A 7291-nucleotide genomic window follows, 5' to 3' on the forward strand; every position below is an offset into this window, starting at 1 on the left:
ATACAGCTGAATGCAGAGTCAGCCAGCCTCCACTAGAGGGTCCAGGCTGTGGGTAGGGGCAGCCTGGATGACACATGCAACTGGCATGGGGTGGTGGAAAGTGTGGATTTTCAGGGCAGTGCTGGGGAAGGTGGATAATGGTGGCAGTGGGAGCAGTTTGGGCAGCAATCAGGGAAGGGGACCAGAAACCCCTGGGCACACACTGTCTCTTCAACATTCTATCTTTCCATGTCTCTCTATTTCTATCTCCTTATCTCTCTGCCTGGTATTCCTTTTTATTTCTTCCTCCAGTATCTATTTCTTGTCCTTCCTTCCTCCCCCTCTTCCCCTTTTCCCTTACCCCGCCCTTCTTTCTTTCTTCCCATCTCTCCCTCCCCCACCTACTTCTCTCCCTCTCTCTCCTTTCCTCTGTTTTTTTCCTGGATATGGATGTGTCTATCTGTCTTGCCTGTTTCCCCCATCCATGCCCCTCTCTTCCCCATTCCCCCTGTCCTCTCTCTTTGTAAGTTATCTACTGTAGTTAGCATTTATTGGGTGTGCTCCACTGTGCTAAGCTCTTCACATTCATTGCTCAATCCTTGCTCAGTCCTAGAAAGCAGACAATGGCTCTGGATCCTGGTCACTCTGAAGGCCCTGTTTGCAGCTGGGGCCAGGATACCCATGTGTGCCTTTTCTGGAATCCAGGCATGTCCCTGCTGTTAATATAATAGTAATGGTGATGATGATGATAAAATGTTTTATTGGGTGTTTTCTCTGTGCTGTTTTATGTACATCATCTCCAGAAATCTTTGGAGCACACCTGAGAAATAGGCATCATTATCCTTACTTTACAGGCAAGAGAACAGCTTCAGAGAGGTTAAATAATTTGGTCAAAGTCACAGTCTGTTAAGACAAAGCCAGGTCTTTCTGAACTTCACCTCTCTGAGCCTCTCTGCAGGAGGGAGCCTGGGATGTCTAGTCAGTGCTGGAGCTCTGGTCTATAGAACATCCCTCCCTGGGAAATGGCTCAGGGACCAACTGGATGGCTGTCTCAGCCTCTGTGTCTTTACTTCTCTCCCCTCTCTGACTCTGAAAACCTCTCTATTTTCAGAGGCTGCCCTTGACTCAGACTGAGTCAGAAATTAAAATATCTAATTAAAAGTTCTAAAACTTAGTTCATGGCCCCCAAACAAAATCTCTAACCTAGAGTAGTCAGTATTTTTGAGGCATAAGCCCAGTCCACACCATCTTCTCTGAGAACTCCCCACTCCCTCATGGCCTAATGGGAAAAGCCCTTGGCGGCCATGTTGGTGTCACATGACCCTGCCTCCAAGGCTGACTGGACCAAGGGTGATCACCTGACCTATGATGGGCTAATCAGCTTTTCTAGGAAGACTTGGACACGGGTTCGGCAGAGGCATGCTGTGCTAGCTTCTGCACCTGACTCTCCACTGTTTGCTCTTGTTGAAGAACAAGTCAGGAAGCTGCGCCACAGACATGGCTTTTCAAGATACCAGAAAAACACCTGTGGAGCCAAAGGTGGCGATTCACCGAATTAGACTTACTCTCACCAGCCGCAACATAAAATCCCTGGAAAAGGTGTATGCTGACTGGATCAGAGGCACAAAGGAGAAGAATCTTAAAATGAAAGGACCAGTTGGGATGCCTATCAAGACTTTGAGAATCACTACAAGAAAAACTCCTTGTGGTGAAGGTTCTAAGACTTGTGATGGCTTCCAGATGAGAATCCACAAGCAACTCATTGACCTGCACAGGCCGTCTGAAATTGTTAAGCAGATTATCTCCATCAGTACTGAGCCAGGAGTTGAGGTTGAAGTCATCATTTCACATGCTTAAATCAACTGTTTTAATAAATTGATGACCAGTTAAAAAAAAAATAAAATAAAAGATGGGCAAATCAGATATCTCTCATGAAAGTTTAGAATTCTTTTTAGAATTCTAAACACTATTTGTCACATAAAATAGTTTTATTGTTTTTAAACTATGCAATAATACATGCTGACTGTAAAAGAAAAGTCAAACAATATATAAAAATAGAAGGAAGCCTGAAAGCCCATCATCCTGGGTATTAGCCATTTATGTTCTGGTGACAATTCTTTCATACATCTCTTTGGGTGTAAAGCCACACACACACACCTCATTTTATATAAATGTTATTTTAAATGAATGGGTTTATATCACACATGCTGGTTTCCTTCACTCCCACTCTCCTCACTTTCCTTCTTTCTTTTTGATGACCTCCTACTGCCTCATCCCAAGCCCCAGACCTAACCCTAGTAACCAGTTCATAATCTGGCTTATATCCTTCTGTGGTAAGCTGAATCATGGACCTCAAAAGATATTGATGTAGAACCTATGAATGGTATATCGCAAAAGGGACTTGCAAACGTGATTAAGTTAAGGGCCTTAAAAGATGGGGAGATTATCTGGATTAACTGAATCGTCCCAATGTAATCACAGGAGTCTTTATAAGAGGGATATAGGAGGGAAGAGTCTAAGATAGGGGAGAAAGTAAAGTGAAGAGAGAAGAGACAAGTGATGCAGCTACCGCCAATGAATGCCAAGGCAGCCTCTAGAAGCTGGAAGGAGCAAGGAATAGATTCTCCCCTGGAGCCTCCAAAAGGAGCCAGTCCTGTCAATATCTTGATTTTAGCCCTATAAGACTGATTTTAGATCTCTGACTTCCAGATCTGTAAAAGAATGAACTGGTGTTGTTTTCAGCCACTGAGTATGTGGTAATTCTTTCCAGTAACAATAGGAAACCAATACAAAATTTGGTTCCAGAAGTGGGATGCTGCTGTAATAAACACCTAATCATGTGGAATTGACTTTGGAATTGGGTGACTGGTAGAATCTGGAAGAATTTTGAGGTGCATTATAGAAAAGGCCTGAATTGCCTTAAACAAACTGTTGATAAAAAAGTGAATATTAAAGGTCTAGTGAGGGCTCCCAAGGAAGTGTGGAGCATGCTGGAGATAGGCTATGCTATCTAAAAGAGGGTCCTGCTAAGCATGGTGGCTCACCCATGTAATCTTGGCACTCTGGGAGGCTGAAGCAGGACAGCTTGAGGTTAGGAGTTCAAGACCAGCCTGAGCAAAGGCAAGACCCCAATCTGTATAAAACAGTAGAAAAACTAGCTGGTGAAATGGTGGACATGGTACATGCCAGAAGTCCCAGCTACTCAGAAGGCTGAGGCAAGACTATCGCTTGAGCCCATGAGTCTGGGGTTGCTGTGAGCTATGATGACATCACCATCATCACTCTAATCTGAGGAACAGAGTGAGGCCTTGTCTCAAAAAGGAGGGGGGGCGCTTAATAATCATAAACGGACTTCTAGTAAAAATATGAACACCGAAGATGCTTCTGAAGCATCAGAAAGCAATAAGGAATGTGGGTTTTTTGGAAAGTAGAGGAAAGGGGGTCCTTGTTATATAGTGGCAGAAAGCCTAACTGAATTGTGTCCTGTGATTGTACTGAATGCAAAACTTGCAAGTGATAAATGGGTATATTTTAGCTGAGAGGGTTTCTAAGCAAAATGTCAAAAGTGTGTTTTCATCTTCTTTTCTTGACGTGTGTGTATAGGAGAGAGAGAGAGAGATTCAGGGATAGATTCAGAACAGAGCTGTTAAGTAAAAAGGAACGAGGACTTGAAGATTCGAGAAATTCTCAGCCTATTAAAGTTGCAAATGATGCTAAAGTTAGTATATTCACTGTCAGGAAAGCATGCTCTGGAGAGAAAGCTAAGGATGTGGTTGTAAAATGTCTTGCTAGTGCCTCAAAAGGACTAAAGTTCACAGTATTGAGTCACACATAGAGCTCTTTGTTTCCTTAGTCAAATCAAAAGTTCACAGTATTGAGTAACATATAGAGTTCTTTGTTCCCTTAGCCAAATCAGCAGAAACTAGGAATAAAGATGAGATTATCCAGGGAAGATTTGTGGAAGAGCCTCTTGTGTAATGAAGTGAATACCTGTGACATACATGGGAAATCCACAACGTTTTTGAGACTGTAATATCAGCCAAAACACTGCCATCTTGGACTGAAAAAGACAGAGAGAAGACTATCAACAAAAGAAAAATGGAGGAAAGTTATCAATCTCTCAAAGTTCTACAAGTGGGAAATAGGCCCATGAAATGGCTTAGCTGAAGACATGTGCTATTTTTCATAAGAAAGGAAAGAGGGCTCAGAGGGCTACTGAGGCCCAGAGGGCAGTAAGTAGCGATAGGAAACTAATACACCTTCATGACTGTTGCTGATGCTTTTATCACCTCATTATGTTATCTGGTGCTGACTGAGGCTATGTAAACTCAAACTCTGGCCACATTAAACCATATGCAAATCTAAGGAGTGATAACTGGCATGAAGAAGCCTGGGGTGGTGGCAGGATAGATGGACAGGGGAGAAGAGGGAAGACCAGGGAAGACAGAAGAGATACTCAGTGCATGGTTCCTGACAATCTCCCTTCCCTGCTGTTGGAGACTAAGAGCCAGCTCCCCTGCCTATTCCTGGAGTCAGTATGTACACCGCCCTTCTCAGTATCCAAGATGTCTGCTTCCCCTTCTTTCAAGGTTCTCTTCTTTCACAATTTTTGGAAAAAGTGGTTTTGCAACAGGGTTCTGGATTTGCTAAGGCTGCAGCTTCCTATTCAGGTGATGTCAATGTCTATCTATCCCTCCCAGAAAATCCTAGAGTTTCAAAGGGCTGTCATCCTCTGCAGAGCTTGCCCAGTGGAGGGCTAATAAGAGAAAAAGGTACACTTCTCACTCTATAACTCCCCTACCCTTAGATTTCCACCAAGCCCAATTACATAAGTCTGTCTAATGAGAAAATGCTGTGTGACCTTTGGCAAGATACTCAGACTCTCTGGGCCACAACGTCTTCCTTTATGAAAGGAGAGTTATAATAGTGCCATAGGGTTGCTGTAAGGGTTAGTTAACAAACTAACAGCATATTGTGAAAGTGCTTAGCACAGTACCTGGCACAGTGTAAGAGCTCAGTAAATATTAGCAATGATAGTAATCATATTATTAATAAATACTAGACCAAGAAGTTGGTTACTACTTCACTCGTAGCTGGTGCCCTCCTCATTCACAGTTACTGGCCCCCCAAAATAGTTTTTATTAAGTACTGGCAAAGCAGTGAAATCACCCAGTGTATGTTTCACCCCCAAACCATCTTAACAGTTGAACACAGGAGATTCCCAGCCTCTTCCAGGGTCACAGAGGTAAGGTAAGGTAAGGCCAGCTGAGGATTTCAGTGGGAAATCAGCTCTTTCCAGCAACTCGGAGTCTTCTGTTCCTTCAAATCAGTGGATCTCTTCTCTTAGCTGCCATTAAAATCACCTGGGAGTCTCAAACCAGTGCTAATGGGCCTCGAACCTGACTCTCTGGGGATGGGATTCAGGCACAGGATTTTCTAAAGCTGCCTAGGTAGGATTACAGAGGCAATACAAGATACCCAGTTAAGTTTGCATTTCAAATAGACAACAAATCAATGTTTTTAATACAAGTGTTTCCCAAATTTTGCATGAGATCTATCTCCCCAAATTATTCTTTGTCTATCTGAAATCCTAACTTAACTGACCATCTCCTGTTTTTATTAGCTAATTTTGGCAACCATATGCCCAGAAAATTCTGATGCATAGTGAGGAGAGGGAAGCACTGGGGTGGAGAACATCCTTTCCTATTACAAAAACAAATCTGAAAGGCTAACGCTCACAGTAAACTCAGGGCTGGGGCTGCAGTGTCCATAGTCTGGTTGAGGTTAATTTTCCCACCACTTCTAGGGCCTATGAAGGCATAACCCTCTCAGAGACCCCAAGAGGAGGGGGGGTCCGGCACCCAACCTGCCAGCAAACATCCTGCCTCTGCTATACCTCGAAGTGGCTGTTCTGCTTGTCACTTATATGACACAATGTACCTTTGCATCGTCTTGTTACACTTTATGGAAGTTTTGAATTTATTTGCTTTTGGTTTAAATTCTGCCAAGCCAGGAAGCAGACCTGCCTCATCCCCGACTGTCTCTCAGTACAATGCCTGGGACATGAGATGCATTCACTGCATGGGGCAGAATAAATATTAAACTGCACTGTTCTGGGGCGGGCGGGGGGTGGGGGGGCAGTGGCAGATCAGTTTCCCAGCTTGTGTCTCTTCAGTATAGAAAAGTTGTATTTTCTCGATGTCCCCACGTGGCCCATGGCCCTGACCTATTTGCATCACCTGGGAGCTGGGTAGAAGCACAGTCTCGGGGCCCCTCCCCGGACATCCTGCTTCTCCTGAATCCAGTTCACTTCTCACTAGTGGGTAATTTCATTCCAAGTCTCCAAGTCTCAGTTTCCTCAGCTGAAAAATAAAAGGTAATAAAGCCCTTTAGTGCCTCTTCCTTGCACTGTCGCCCGTATCAGGTGAGAGAATGGCCTGGAAGGTGCAGACCCGAATATGCCGTTTACAAGATGGCATCATTCCTGTTATGAGTGGTCCGAGGGTTATAAAATGGTGCCCCACTTCCTCAACTTCCTTCACAGCTAACCCTTTTCCTCTCTTTGTTTCTCTGCTCCCAAGTTCCCAGTCCCTAAATAAAACCCGGCTTCCCCTTCCTGCTTCTCCCGCCTGCCCCTCCTCTCCCAGCTTCTAATAGCAGGCGGAATTGTCCAGGTGCTTGTCAGTTTTTGTGGCTTGAAACAAGCATTTGCACGTGTCTGTCTGAAGGAGGTCAGGGTGGGGGGGTGAGTGGGACCAATTCAAACAGGCTCAAGTCCCCTGCGCTCATTTTTTTGTCTTGTTGCAAATGTGTCATTTGATGCAGGCCTGATCAAACACGTCCCTGAGCTGGAGGATGTGGGGATGGAGAGAGGAATTAACATTTTTCTCTCCGCTGAGCCTGCCGGCGTCCCGCCCCCTCCTGCATTCGGCCTCATGGGGATTGCATCCAATTATAGATGGACCTCAAAGTCCAGCGTCTGCCTTCACATCCCGCACCAGCTCCTGAGGTTTTCAAAGGACTGAGCTAACATCTATTAATGTTTTCGACGTACTGGGCTGTGCGCTGGGTGCTTTACAAACATTTTTATGGGGTTACTGGGGGAATAAAATGAAACACAGGGTTAATGCTTTTCCTGAAATCGAAAATTCCATCAACTGTAACTTTGCCCCTAGATTTAATAACAACCACATTAAATGTATATGTCAACTGTTTCTTGGCTACTCAAAGGATGGTCCATGGACAAGAAGCAGCCACATCACCTGAGAACTTGGTAGAAATGCAGAATCTTGGTCCCCACCCCGGACCTACC

The 7291-nt window shown here is 44.5% G+C and overlaps 1 pseudogene; it reads left to right on the forward strand.

Annotated features, from left to right (window-relative positions):
• The first annotated feature begins 1476 nt into the window (after positions 1 to 1476).
• Positions 1477 to 1836, forward strand: LOC100951038 (annotated as a pseudogene).
• The last annotated feature ends 5455 nt before the right edge of the window (positions 1837 to 7291 follow it).

The sequence above is a fragment of the Otolemur garnettii genome, unplaced genomic scaffold (assembly GCF_000181295.1).
Source record: "Otolemur garnettii isolate 467f Iridium unplaced genomic scaffold, OtoGar3 scaffold00038, whole genome shotgun sequence".
In the NCBI taxonomy this organism is placed as follows: Eukaryota; Metazoa; Chordata; class Mammalia; order Primates; family Galagidae; genus Otolemur; species Otolemur garnettii.